At 40.1% G+C, this 14,246-nt stretch overlaps 1 protein-coding gene across 1 annotated transcript in view; it reads right to left on the minus strand.

Annotated features, from left to right (window-relative positions):
* Positions 1–6,514: 6,514 nt before the first annotated feature.
* Positions 6,515–14,246, minus strand: part of TAFA2 (TAFA chemokine like family member 2) — a 133,354-nt gene continuing 125,622 nt past the window's right edge. The window contains exon 6 of the mRNA XM_035128541.2: positions 6,515–8,230. The gene's annotated coding sequence lies outside the window, so the exon portion shown is untranslated. The remainder of the gene's footprint in view (positions 8,231–14,246) is intronic.

The raw sequence follows: 14,246 nt of genomic DNA on the forward strand, positions 1-14,246 counted from the left end.
CAAATTCAACAAATTAACAAAACCAATCTTTTATACAAAATCTTATATTCACATCTTTTACCTTGCTCCGCCGAGCTATGACTTCCCCCCCTCCCTTCATGCGGGTTTCTTGTTAATTCCCTTTTTTGCAGTTCCTTTTTTAACATATTGGTCAATTCGTAAGGTTTATTTTAATCCTGCGAGAGTTTTTAATGATCTACAGTTTTTCTCCATATAGTCCACATATTTACTCCAGTCCTTTTGAAACCTTGTCTCCCCCTGGTCACGAACCAAATCTGACTCTTTTCTATTGTCAAATCTGGTGGGTATTTAGTTTAGTTTTTTTTAAAAGTGGTAGGCGTGAAGAGTGATGCACAAAGGAAGCAGGATGCAAACAAGGTAGTTGCCTGGGGCTCTTTTACAGCACTGTAACTGAAAGCATATGGGTAGAACATGCAATAACTACATGGGACTCAGAGCACATCCTAGTTAGGCAATTAGACTACACGTCAGAGTGACAGCGTCTGCCTAGGGGCAGGGCGCTCTCATTGTGGGTCTGAACTTCTGAAGGAATACTTCTGAAGGAACTGCTAGATCCAATCATCTTTCTGGGATATGAAAGATTTGACAATCACTCAGTAAGTTATTGAATACCAGATTTATCTGCATGGCAGCTATCCCAATGACCTCAGCACCTTGCTCGAGGTCTGCAGGTCTGGGTCTCATTAGTGCCTGGAATGGAGACTGCCTGGAAACCACAGGCACACACCATTTTGGGTTCCACGTTGGAAGAAAGAGTTGAATGTGCTCAACGTCTTGCATGTAAAAGTAAACTACTGCACTGAAGATGCTACTATATACTTATGACAGTTTGGGGGGGGGCATAGCTGCCAAGTTTTCACTTTTCTCGCGAGGAAGCCTATTCAGCATAAGGGAAAATCCCTGTAAAAAAGGGATAACTTGGCAGCTATGTGGGGGGGGGCGAGAACAGAAGACAAACAATAAGACTCTAACGTATCAATTGGTAAATATATAATTATGACAATAGTGCAGGTACTAAAAAAAATATTGAAAATTAAACCATATCTAAATACCTGAATTAAATAAATAAATAATAAAAGAATCCCATTCTAAACCAGTGAAGAGCTTAAAGAAATAGCACCCTTATAATGTGCAATCATAGTTTGTAACATAGTTCACCTTGAACGCTCCATGAATAACAAGTGAAACACGTGAAGGAATATGCAGAACAGAGGTAATGCTTACCGGTACATTACACAAAAGACAAAACGATGCCTCGACTTCTGTGAAAATACTATTTTGGAAGTATGCCTTGTTTTATTCACACTTGGTATGAACGCAAAGGTATTTTGTAACGTAACAGCGAATATTCATTCTTCAACGTTTTCCATCATCTTGCATTTCCATATGCTCTCCCACTAGGAATCTAATGAGCTCTTCATGTGAAAGATATCAAGGGACTATGTCTGAGAAACAACAACAGTTAATTATGGTGCATAAAAATGTATGAATTCTCTTCCCCCCATAAAACAGCAGCAGAGCTTTGGAGGGAGGGGGGTGGGAATCCCCTGACTAGGTGGTCTATAGATGTTTTGAGCACAATATTAAATCTTCCAAGACAATGCAGTATAGTGTGGCATATCGTTTGTTAGTTACCGTAGTTAAACTGTGGAACTCACTCCCACAGGACGCAGTGACGACCACCAAACTAGATGGCTTTAAAAGAGGATTGGACAAATGCATTGGAGAAAGCTATGGAAGGTTACCAGCCATGGTGGTTGTGCTCTGCCCTCCACAGTTGGATGCAGCAACACTTCTGAATGCCAGGAGAGAGTGATCTTGTGTTCGAATGCTGCTTTGTGGGTTACCCACACAGGCCTCTGGTGGGCCACAGGGGGAAGATGATACTGGACTAGATGGGCGTGGCTGATCTGAGATCATAACACTAAAGATGGATTGATTGACTAGATGGGCCATTGGCCTGATCCAGCAGGCTCTTCTTATGTTTTATTCTTCTTCTTTCCTTATGTAGTAAACAGAGATGTCTCCGGAGCATCACTTCAGATGTCACTCGGATCCAGGATAACTAGGGCTGCGCACATCTTATTGGCTTAAATGCAGCTAGGTAGTTCTTTTTCTCAATTTGGTTGAAGCTGGCTTGGAGGCAAAAGCATCAAAACGCAGCATTTCATAAGAAATGACAGGATAGATGCATATTGCGGTTATGTTGTGTGTGTGGCCATTCCCAAACTAGCAGCAGCTGCACACTGGATGCAGAGTGAACAGGAGTGTGGACCAAGCCTGTATCCCCTCCTCTCAAGAAGTGAAATTGGAGCCCAAGAAAGAGGTTCCTCATTCTAGATAAATCAGGTGTGTGTGTGTGTGTGCGCGCGTGCTTGTGCGTTTGGGGGCAAAATTTGTCTTCTACTCCAATGTTGGCTGTGTGCCTGTCATAACAAATAGTTATTTGTATTCCTTCCTTCATCCAAAGGATAGCATGTCATCCAAAGAATATGCCCTTTTGAAATGTGTGGTTTTTGGGGGGGTTATTGGGTTGTTGTTGTTTTTATTTTATGTATTTTGTGGTTTTATATTTTGATTTTATTCTGTGAACCACCCTGAGATCTCTGGGTATAGGGCGATATATAAAAATCAATCAATAATAATGATTATAATACACAGTTCCTTCTCCTTCATATTTTCTCTGTAACATGTAAGGCAGAAACATAGTGACATGTCCCAAGGCCACTTAGTCTACTGCAGTGGTTCCCAACAGGTGGTCCGGGGACCCCCAGGGGTCCGCGAGCTATGCCAGAGGGGTCCGCAAGATGCTATTAGAATAAAAAATATATTAAATATATTTCGTATGATAACAGATTTTTTGTTTTGGCCGCTTCCTGCATGAGCAGAGTCTAGCGCAAAACTAGAATTAGATGAGGCAGTAGTTCTGCTGTATGCCGTTAGGTGGCGCTTTACAAACACTACTGTTTTGCAAAGAGGCAGCGTGTGCATTCTACTAACGCTCACCTCCCCAAGATGCTTTGCGCGCGTCGGCTTCATTTGCAGGTACCCTGTCTTCTCCATTCCCCTCCCTCCTCCCTGGCGCACGCTGCCTCTTTGCAAAACAGTAGTGTTTGTAAACAAACCTAATATTTCAGAAATAATGGACTCAAAGGACAGATTTAACTCATCTCATTAAGAACTGAAAATTAAAACTAACTGTATACTGATGGAGTACTCTGTTGTAACTGTAAAAAAACGTATAAATATAAAATATAAAAAGACTCTTAATTTGGCTCTCACTTTTTAATTTTAGGATTAGGAATTAATGGGGGTCCTTGTCACAATAGCGGCTCGATGAGGGGTCCTCGAGAAAATTTTGTTGGGAACCCATGGTCTACTGCTTCATAGCTGAGCAAAGACTTGAATCTGGTTTAAACTCTGCTATTGTAAGTATAACATTAACTCTCACCATCCCTTGCTTATTGTGGAAGCCAAACGTCTAAGAGAAACAGGGAGAAGAGACGAGTACTGGTATATTTTTATTGGCAGTTAGTAGGTTTCTTTCAAATTAGCAATGTCTTCATTAGAAGAGGCTAATGTGGCAGAAAGTCTAGTTTTTATATACAGCATAAGGTATTTATTTATGATGGTGGCACACACAGAGAGTCCACATTTGAAATTTTTACTAAGTCTTTACATTGACAGACTGTGCAGTGGGAGCAGGCAGGTTTGTAAGATCAAGTATTTAAATGTTTAAAATATATCATCTGGGAGCATTTTCCAGTGGCACAGAAGAGTAAACATGAAAGATCTCTAGGATGGGAATTAAACAGCAAAGGCTGACAAGCAGTGATTAGGTAATGCTCTTTGTGCCACTTAACAGCATAGAAATTATGAGAAACTATTTAATTCCATCAGATTGTTCAGCTGTGTCATCTTCTCAGTGCACAGCTCAGTCGATTTAACTATCAGCAAGAAAACAAACAGCAGCGACAAAAAGATTAGGATGACATTTGCGCTGAAAAATCAAAAGCATGTCCTATTTGCCACTATCTTGGCTTGCAGTGGATGTGCTGTGATTCTAGACATGAAAGATAGAAGAGTCAATCAACAGGGAGAGATAATGACAATAATATCAAATTATTTGGAAGTCAAGACGGGGCCAGCAGACCCTCTGATGTAAACAACTTGCCACAATGCAGATGTATTCCTTCCACCTATGGAATCCGGAACTAAGGTCTAATAATCAATGAGTAGGCACACTGGAAAAAAGGCTTTCTGCTGACCACATAGCTCCAGATGACTTTATGGACCCAAGCAAAATGTCGTTACCATGATACTCCTGGTGAAGCCTGCACTTTGGGTCACAACTGTGTTGGCATAACCAAAGAGCTGCCAGCACAGTAACTGCCTTTTTGACTTTTACGCTATGTCTTTGACTTGTAGACGCAGCAGGATCATTCAGGTGTAAATCATAAGGATGAGCAGAACAATAGATACTCATCTTAGGTCACAGCAGGAAACCGGAAGCAGAACTAATGTAAAGGTGGGCATCCTTTTCAAATAGCTGAAACCTTGGTACAGACACTGCCAGTTTAGTACAGACCAACTAGATCAGTGATGGCCAAACTTGTCCCTCCAGCTGTTTTGGGACTACAATTCCCATCATTCCTGACCACTGGTCCTGTTAGCTAGGGATGACGGGAGTTGTGCTCCCAAAACAGGTGGAGGGACAAGTTTGGCCATCACTGAACTAGATGAACTCAGTAGACAGCAGCTTCCTAAGCCCTTAAAATATTGCTAAATAATGGAACCTGGACCTACACTTACACACAAAACAAAGGTTTTATTTTCTTTCCTAAGGGCTAAGATAAATGTTCTCACCTGCATGACAGCAATTCCTTTTGGAGTTGCAGGCAAAGGAAAATACCAGGTGTCAGGTGTCAGAGGATCCAACCCCCCATGGTAGGTTGCCAGGAACAGATAAGACAAGGAAAGTTCTTACCAGTGTCTTTTATTAAATATTCACAGAGAGAGGCTTAGAAATGCAGCCTCTTGGAGTAGTGACGTTGCCCTGAGTGAATCTCTACCCCCTCCCTCTCTCCTCTTCATGCCTCATCACTACAGGTGCTGAGAAGTGCCCTTTGCCTCTGGGCTCTCTGCTCTCCTACTTTCAATGCCCACCGGATTCTGGAAGACAGGAGGTCTGGAATGCTTTCCAAAGACACTGTGTCCGTCAGCTGTCGCCCCTCTGGCACTTCTTCCTCCTCCTCTCCCATTATTTCCCAGCTTTTCCCCTCATCCTCCTCTGAGCTGTGACCTCCCTCAAACCCCTGCTGTAATTCTGAACTGTCTCCTTCTTCCCTGGAAGGGTCAGGCTGGGGAGGCAGTCTCCACCATTTCTCCTCTGCCCAGTCCCTGACACCAGGAGAGTACATGCTAATTCATCACCATTTTTTTTATTTAGAATATTACTTGTACACGTTGCCTTTTATTTCCGGTTCTAAAAATGCTAGATACATATTCTTAAAAATAAAGTTGGGAATCTGAGATTTATGGTTCATATCTTCCCCCTTGCTCCTCCCCCTACTGATGATGTCATTGCTTCACAGAGTGAACGAACCCGGAGCCAATCCTTGAAAGAATTCAACAGCTGCGGGGGCTCTATTTTTAGCTTGTTGAACAGGTATCAGGTAATTTTATTTGGACAGAACAAATCTCTCTTCACCCAATTCAACCCCAAAGACTATTCCCCCCCCCCCCCGCCTTTCTTGCCACTGAAACTGTGTTAACTGAAGGGGAGCCTCCGACGCCCCACTAATGTTAATAACATTATAGTTATCCTCCGCCACCAAAGTTACTATCTCTATTTGCTGAAATGATAACCAGGAAGAAAAACACGCTGACGTGTTCAGCAAGGCATAAAAGGAAAGACGGCAGAGAAGGGAACAGGAATTCCTAGACTGGAGTCTGTATCTTGAAATGTCCCTTATCTATTTTTAAAGAGGCTTTTAAATATATATAAAAGAGCTCCCAACTGCATATGCATTCTGAGATGTTCATTTTATAGCACAAATTTATTCACCAGTTATCAGTTATCACAACATTAACCTACTGCAGAAACTCAGTTCAGTATATTCGAAAATCCATTTATTTTTCACCTATTGATATGCATGTCTTACACTTGTATATAATACAATATTTTCAGTGTTGGTTTTAAGAAGAAACACAAAGGGGGAGGGAAATGTTGAGAAGCATGTTGTAGATTTTTTGGCTAAATTAAAGCCAAACTCATAACTGCTACAAAATTACACATTTATACTTTTTACTATCCCAAGCAAAGGAATTAATCATATTTTTTGAATTCTGTGTTTCTCTGTTACACATACCTTTAAAAAACAAATCCATACAATATTAATCCTGTTAAAATATCAAGACTGCTAACTGATGCTACAATCAATTTATCCTAATTAAAAATTTAATTAACAAGAATACCCATTCTGCAAAAAATTTGGATTACTCTGTAGCAGAATTATATACTATACATTTCAGATCGATTTTCAGCTATCATTCGTTTTCTTTCATCCAGTGCCGTAATACAACAGAGGTAATGAAATTGTTGTGGTACAATCTTGTATCATATGACAGGGAAAAGTACCTCAGGGTGTTCATTCATCATAGAACCCAATTTATTTCTAATTAGCCACACCAAATATTTGTTACAATGGGAAAGAGTTCCCTTTCCTCACAAATATTGGTAACCATTTGAAACAACTTGAGGTTCTGGGCATAATTCTTTCCGTTAGGATTGAGTTGGTGTAGTTTTCATATTACCTCCCAAAACAAATGGAGTAGAAATTTCTCTCTTTGCCTTCTCTAAGGCTAACTTTCAACATCAGTATGGAATGCAAAAGAAACCATTTGTTCTGTCTTCATATTCCCACATAGCATGGTAAATATAGTAAACCGAATATAAAATTATACATTCTGTAATAACTTAGAAAAAAAAGTATACAGCTGCTTAAGGCATTTAAACATTAAGATTTTTCATGAAACAGTAGATCACCAAGATTAAAAAATAGATACTGAAATAGGAGATAGAAAAAGAACTTCTGGTTTAACAAAATAACTACAGAATGAACCCAATGTATCTGGAGTGGCCAAGGAAATCATCAATGGATTCCAGATTTGAAGAAACCTATTTCGTCCTATCAAGAAACAGACATCTACTTAAGCATCCAGATAGTAATATTTTTTTCAAGCAACAAAAACCAAAAAGACGTATCTGAATGAATACCATTGAACCTCAGAATGGAAAAATTAACATGCACCCCTGTCTATTTTCATGAAGGGACTTGCTTGTGCCATTTATTCTTTACCATAATCTTTGTAGGACCTAATGATAATAAACCAAAGTGTATGCAAAAAATGCCCATCTTCTTGAAATTATATGGAACTGATTATTTTAATAGCATGTTATTGGAAGGGCTTGAACATTCTGTCTCGATCACCCTTTATTTATCCAAAAGGAATTGCAGTACGTTGGTTAGTCTTAGGGAAACATGTCTGACTAATGATACATTCGTTTATGGATGACGTATTCAGATAACTACTACTTGCCAACAATAATGATTAACAATGGATATATAGTATTTCCATTCCTATAAGAAAAGCAACTTGGACATGTTGAAGTATGTAGCCTTGGAGCTTCAGGATTAGAGTACAAATTAAAAGTGTCTAAAACTGTGCTGTGTCAGAGGACAATTTCTGGAACAGTGGTTTGATTACAGCAGTGCACAGTCCCACCAATAATTTGCATGGAGGACCAGGAAAGTTTCAGAGGAAATGGATCAGTACATTTCAAAGTATACTGCTTTCATCGAGGTGAAACATCACAAGTCTCAATGCAAGGATCCAAAGGATTGCTATTTCTTCGGCGTCCTTTAAGCATTACTTCTTCAGCCGTATATCCCTTCATGTTTTTGCTATTTTTACAAATGTACACAGTTCACTCCGTCGAAATCTTGTGTGTGTGACTTTCCAAACATTTTGATCTCAAGTGGCTGCTCATTTCAGCGAATGTTCTCTTTGAAATAATTAGTATGCCCCAGCAGTCTCAAGCCTGACCTCGAGGATTGTTAAGTTGGATATTAAAACTTCCTACTTGGCTGTATTTAATGTTATCAGCCTCGAGTTTGATCTGATTTGTCTTTTGCTATCGAGTTACCTGTAAAAACAAAAGAATATAAAGAGAAGAGAATATCAAATTGAGGTATGTTGAACATTAGGTTTATAATGGCACAAATCCATTTACTAAGCCCCTCTGTGGAGAAGGCATTTCTAAACATGCACATAGCAATAGAGCTGCAATTAGGTTTGTGTGTGACAAAATGAACTACTTGCCAGAATCCTATTGTAACCAAGCTTAAGCTGGAATGGAAATGAATGATAAAAACAGTTTACCTCAACTGTTAAAAGGGAAAAGTGGCATTGAGTTAGACCGAGACCTGACTGTTCCATACTAACAAGGGAAAGTCACAAGATCTCCATTTGAGTACACCCTCTTGTGGTGAGATCTGGTATTCCCCAGTCACATACAGTACAGTCGTACCTTGGAAGTCAAATGGAATCTGTTCCGGAAGTCTGTTTGACTTCCAAAATGTTTGGAAACCAAAGTGTGGCTTCTGATTGGCTGCAGGAAGCTCCTACAGCCAATCGGAAGCCACGGAAGCCCCATCGGACGTTTGGGTTCCAAAGAATGTTCACAAACCAGAACACTCACTTCCAGGTTTGCAGCGTTCAGGAGCCAAAACTTCTGAGTACCAAGGCGTTCAGGATCCAAGGAACGACTGTACTCCATCCTATGGGAGAATGGGTTACATAGTGAGGGGAAATGAACTGTTCACTTCTGACTGAAGTCAGGATGAGACACAATACACTATACAGTATGGTGCTTCAGTTCTCTGCCCAGAAGCGGCTATGCAGTTAGTTTCAAAAGAGGGTTTATGACAGTTAACAGCAGCATCTATATTTTATATTGGTCGGGAGAAATGAAAAGGATCAGTTGTGATAGTGGCTACTTATTCAAAACCATCGGCCCTTAGTTATAAGATTCAGATTTCCAAGGAAATGTTTGCTGGGAGAGTTCTGCCAGGGATAAAAATTAGGGCAGGTCCACTGTTTGGGGGGTCAGTCGGTCAGTCAGTTAAGGAACTGGGAAGAGGCAGAAGGTAAGCCTGGGAATCAGAGGAGGCGTAAGTCGAGAGAAGCCAGCCAAGAGAGGATTATGTCTGGGTAAAGTGGTAGCAGCAGGAAGTTGGCTGCAGGACGACTCCTTGGGGGGCCACTATGGCATCTTTGTGGAAGAGTCCCCGTCTTCAAATATCTGACTAGAAGGAAGACTTCAAAGAGCCGCTGAGGCAAATCTATCAGGAAGACAGAAGCAGTGCCTCTGAGTGAACTTTGGAGGGGAACAAAAGGGGGAAAATTGACTATTAGCTTTTCACAGGGCTGAAAACCAGGGCTCTCTCCTTTGAGTCAAAGTCTTATAGAGTAACTGTGACAGATTTAAGCAATTATTAAGCCAAATATTGTTAGATGACCAATGTATATGTGTACATGTACTACTCCATTTCATTCTGTCACATGTAGTAAATAATAAATGTAATAAACTTTAATAACACATTTGTTTGAAATAAGTCTCTATTCATCCCATGCCTGGATCTGGCTACTCTGTGTGATAAAAGATGGCTAAAAAACCAAGTTGGAATTAAATGGTAGTGGTGAAAAAGTAAAAGGGTTGGACTTTTTAAAAAAGTATTAAGCTGTAGGAAGGTAGATCCTACAGAAGTTTAAAAGCAATTGGTGAGATAGTAAATCCAAGTGGCTCTCCACAACATGGTAGTAGCTGGAACATTTCTCTCTAAAACTGAAGGACTCTGGCTGTAAAACAAATTACAGTAGAGGCTTTTTAAAATAATAATAATAAAAAGCTGAACACATAGAAAGCCTAAATATTAGTTTTCAGATAATGCTAAATAATGAAAAGTGCATAATACTCCTTAAAGAATATATTAGGACTGTCATCATGGACACCTAAATAACAGCCCCTCACCAGCATTTCTGCAAAGTTGCTCCCCTCCCCAAATAATGAACTCATGTTGCTACTTTTAAGGCCATTTCTGAGATTCTATCAAAACCAGAGAAGGATCTTGTTTTGGAAGAACTTGAGCATACTTTTAAAAAGAAAGTTCTCATGGGGATTTTCACCTCTTGACTGGAGTCATAACTTCAGAAAAAAGTTTAGTTTTCGGGAGGGCTTTAAAAAATAGCAGCAGCAGCAACCATAGGAAGAATGAATTAAACCAGTTCTGTTTTGGAAACAAACCTATTGTTGAGAATTCGAGCAATTTTCAAAATGTATTTCTAGATCTTTGGTGTCTTAAACTCAAGTCAAAAAGCAGAAATAATTTGGTGGGAGACAGAAGCAACAACACTGGAGGCGGGGGATGGGACATTTCTGTACACAAGATATATTCATCCTCCAATCCCTTGTACATAAAGGACATCTCAAAACTTCACTGGAGCACTTTCATCCGAGCCAACATAAAAATAAAAGGATCACATCGAAAGAATGCATAAGACAGAAAATTTCACAGTAATTGGATTTTTTTCCTCTGCCTGACTTGCATTTAAAACATGAAGAGGAAAGAAAACAAAATTGCTGTCATATCAAAGAGAACATCTTTAAGGACTCTTTCTGCTGTATCAGTGGATGCAATTAATAATCATGTTGCTTTTTTGTATTAAACTTCATTAAACAATGCACCCCTTTCTCTGGTGGGCTGACTCACTGGACTGGACCATGGTAACATTTCATCAAGGGATACATCTGATTTTGAAGGGCCTTGCTCCTTAATGATGAAACATTCCTTTGCCTTCAGCAAAACCATCTGCATAGGAGTCTTTTTTATCACCTCTGGAGAGTAGGAGCACAAAGAAAACGGAAATGTTTGCTCTAGGATTCTAGTACTAGCTTAAACATGTGTGTGTGTACATGTGTACACATACACAGCACAATTATGCTCTCTGATTATAACAGAATCATAGAATTGTAGAGACGGAAGGGACTCTAACAAATGACCATTCAACTTCTACTAAAAAACCTCCCATGCAGGAGTGTCCACAACCTGCCGTGGGAGTCTGTTCCACTGTTCTTACTATCAGAAAGTTCTTCCTGATGTTTAGCTGGAATCTCCTTTCTTGTAACTTGAAGCCGTTGGTTCGAGTCCTACCCTCCAGAGCAGGAGGAAACAAGCTTACATTTTATGCAAAGGAGGTAGGCAAAGAAAAGCAGTAGACACAACTAAGGGCCTTACACTGGGCCAGACTAACCTATTATTGTCTGCTGTGACTAGCAACACACCTTCAAGGTCGGAAGAAGGGATTTTTCTCAGAGCATCTACTCTTTTTACCTTGAGAAACCAGTTTGAAGCCAGAATCTCCTGCATGAAAGCCACGTTGTCTACCACCAAGATATATTAACTAGGATCCTGGCCAGATAATTGGTTTTCTACATGGCTTTTTGAGTTTTGCCGTTTTTGCCTTCTATTATCTGTATAATTGATAACAAGAATGCTTTTAGGAACATTTAAAAACCGGATTTGGATACCCTGCATGACTTGCAGCATCTGACACAGGGAGGCCAGGAGAAAAATGTGGACAGAGTCCTGCACTTTTAATAGTTGTGTAGAAGGCAGGATTTTAGCAGTTCCTTGAATTATTAAAGGTGTACGAGCCCTGTCCTCTTGCATCTCGTCACCATAATTTGACAGGACCTCACAAGTTGCCTGAGATTCCTAAAGCAATACCTCTTTATTGCCTTGACTAGTTATTTTTACTTCTGGCTGCTCTGACAAACTATAATAATAAAATAATTTTAACTTCTATACAGAAGAAGTACTTCACACTAGATATGAGCTAGGGTTTTCCCCCTCCCTAGATTCATCCTTGGGAGGCACGATTTGAAAACTACTATTGAGATGTGGGGTTTAGAATTATCAATGCATTCATTATTTTTTAACCCTGCCAGTGAAACTGGCTGAACTGACACAAATTAATCAACACCGTTGTTTTCTGTGTTGTTCTGATGCTTCATCATAGCTATGGCTGGGCAATTACCATTTGCGCTTCAGGTGGGTGTCTGAACTCTCTTCCAATTCCTGATACCCATCTTCCTTTCTTTCTATGCCGTCAAAAGAAATGTAACACGGCCCTTTGCAAGACTGGGTGAATATTTTCCCCTTCTTTACCTAACAGCTTGAGGTTAGCAAGGGTAGGCTTAACAAACTGAAATTTGAAATGTCAAATTTGGCATCATCCTTAGGCTTTTATCATCCTTCGGTGGCTCCGCAAAAGCCCATGAAACAGTCCAGTTCGAAGAGAGACTCCTCTGCTTTGCAGTTAAGGATGTGTCATACAACTCACAAAGCATGTTAGTACCCTAGCAGGCAGAATAATTCTCAATTCCATCTTCAGAATGTGCCCGCAAAATAATTCATGTGCAGCTGCACAACGTAGTCATGCGTGGTGCTTGATCATATATATCTATAGCACCATCCCTGTTTATTTAGAAGATGAATTCATGCTTCACTGGGTGCATTTTATTTCAGTTTGCTTATTGTTATTATCACCATTATCATTACTATTGTTGTTTCACTGGAGCCTCTAATGGGCTTTCGGTTGCCAGCACTCCTGCTTCTCCACCTGTCCTTTCTCCTTCTCCTTCTTAATTGTATGCATGTAGGTCACACGCCGTTACTCTGAGTAATACTTGGAATAGTCCAAATTTGCCACTCTCTGAGAATATAAATCCCAATACAAGGGAAGCACACACCAGCCATTAGTGTTAATGGCATCCATCCACTTACACATTACTGTTCAGATGTGGAAGTCAATTTCATAAAAATGCAGTTAAATTTTAGCTAATATCCATCCATGTTATTTACAGGAAGCTTCCCTTTTTGGAAAGAGTGTAAGGTTTGCAACGGAGCAGCTGGAAGGCAGAGTCCTGTGCCAGGTTTTTTTAATATATAAAAATAGAAAAAACAGAATTTGACAGCGGCACCAAGCCAATCTTAAACATCCTAGGAGAACAGTAACATTCCAAATGTGTTCCAATCAATTCCAATCAACTTTTCAATTAATTATTAATACATCTGAAAATTAACTTTTGCTGTTGCTCAGTACTACAGATGGAAAAGGATATAACACCCTAAATATTTATTTGAATTAATTTGTTCATTCTTGGCGAGTTATAGCTCCCTTTATGCTAATGTCTTTTTCCCCCCACATAGGTTGTTATGTTATAAATACAAAGAATTAGGCTCTCTTCATTTTCTCTGTGCTCAGTGTGCAATTACGGTATAATTACTCTGCTGTTTCAAGACTTTTTAATTTGAATTGGTGAATGGCTGCTGTGAGCCAAGCGTAATTGCATGTGAACTCGCCACTTTTATATTAAAACAACAATGGATAATTAAATCTAAAAGAATTTTACACCTCAGATGAAGTTCGATGAGGGCATGTTTGGCTTGCGTGGCGTCACTTACCACAGGAATAACTCAGAAGGTCCTCTGAAGGATAAAATCTGCCTATTAGCCACTGCATTACAAAAACTGTGGAGACTTCTGAAGTGGTCCAAACTGGCAGGCAGAGTGGAAATGACGGAAATAGACCTGTGCATCAGAATTGGGTTGTTTTTGAGCACGGGGAGGATGTGGGGAAGAGAGATTTTAAAGTATAGCATGTGTGCACAGAGCATGGGAGGAAGGTCCTAAACTCTTTGTTGTTGTTGTTTAGTCATTTAGTCGTGTCCGACTCTTTGTGACCCCATGGACCATAGCACGCCAAGCACTCCTGTCTTCCACTGCCTCGCGCAGTTTGGTCAAACTCATGTTCATAGCTTCGAGAACACTGTCCAACCATCTCGTCCTCTGTCGTCCCCTTCTCCTAGTGCCCTCAATCTTTCCCAAAATCAGGGTCTTTTCCAAGGATTCTTCTCTTCTCAAGAGGTGGCCAAAGTATTGGAGCCTCAGCTTCACGATCTAAACTCTTTACCATCTCCAATTCCCATCACAAAATTGCACTTCACCAATAATTTTCCTCCTGTGAGACTCTGCGACATGAAGCAATCACCCACAGAGGGACTAACTTTGGAGAGGTCAGTGTAGAGGGAAAGATTC

Source organism: Zootoca vivipara, chromosome 10, assembly GCF_963506605.1.
Source record: "Zootoca vivipara chromosome 10, rZooViv1.1, whole genome shotgun sequence".
Classification (NCBI taxonomy): domain Eukaryota; kingdom Metazoa; phylum Chordata; class Lepidosauria; order Squamata; family Lacertidae; genus Zootoca; species Zootoca vivipara.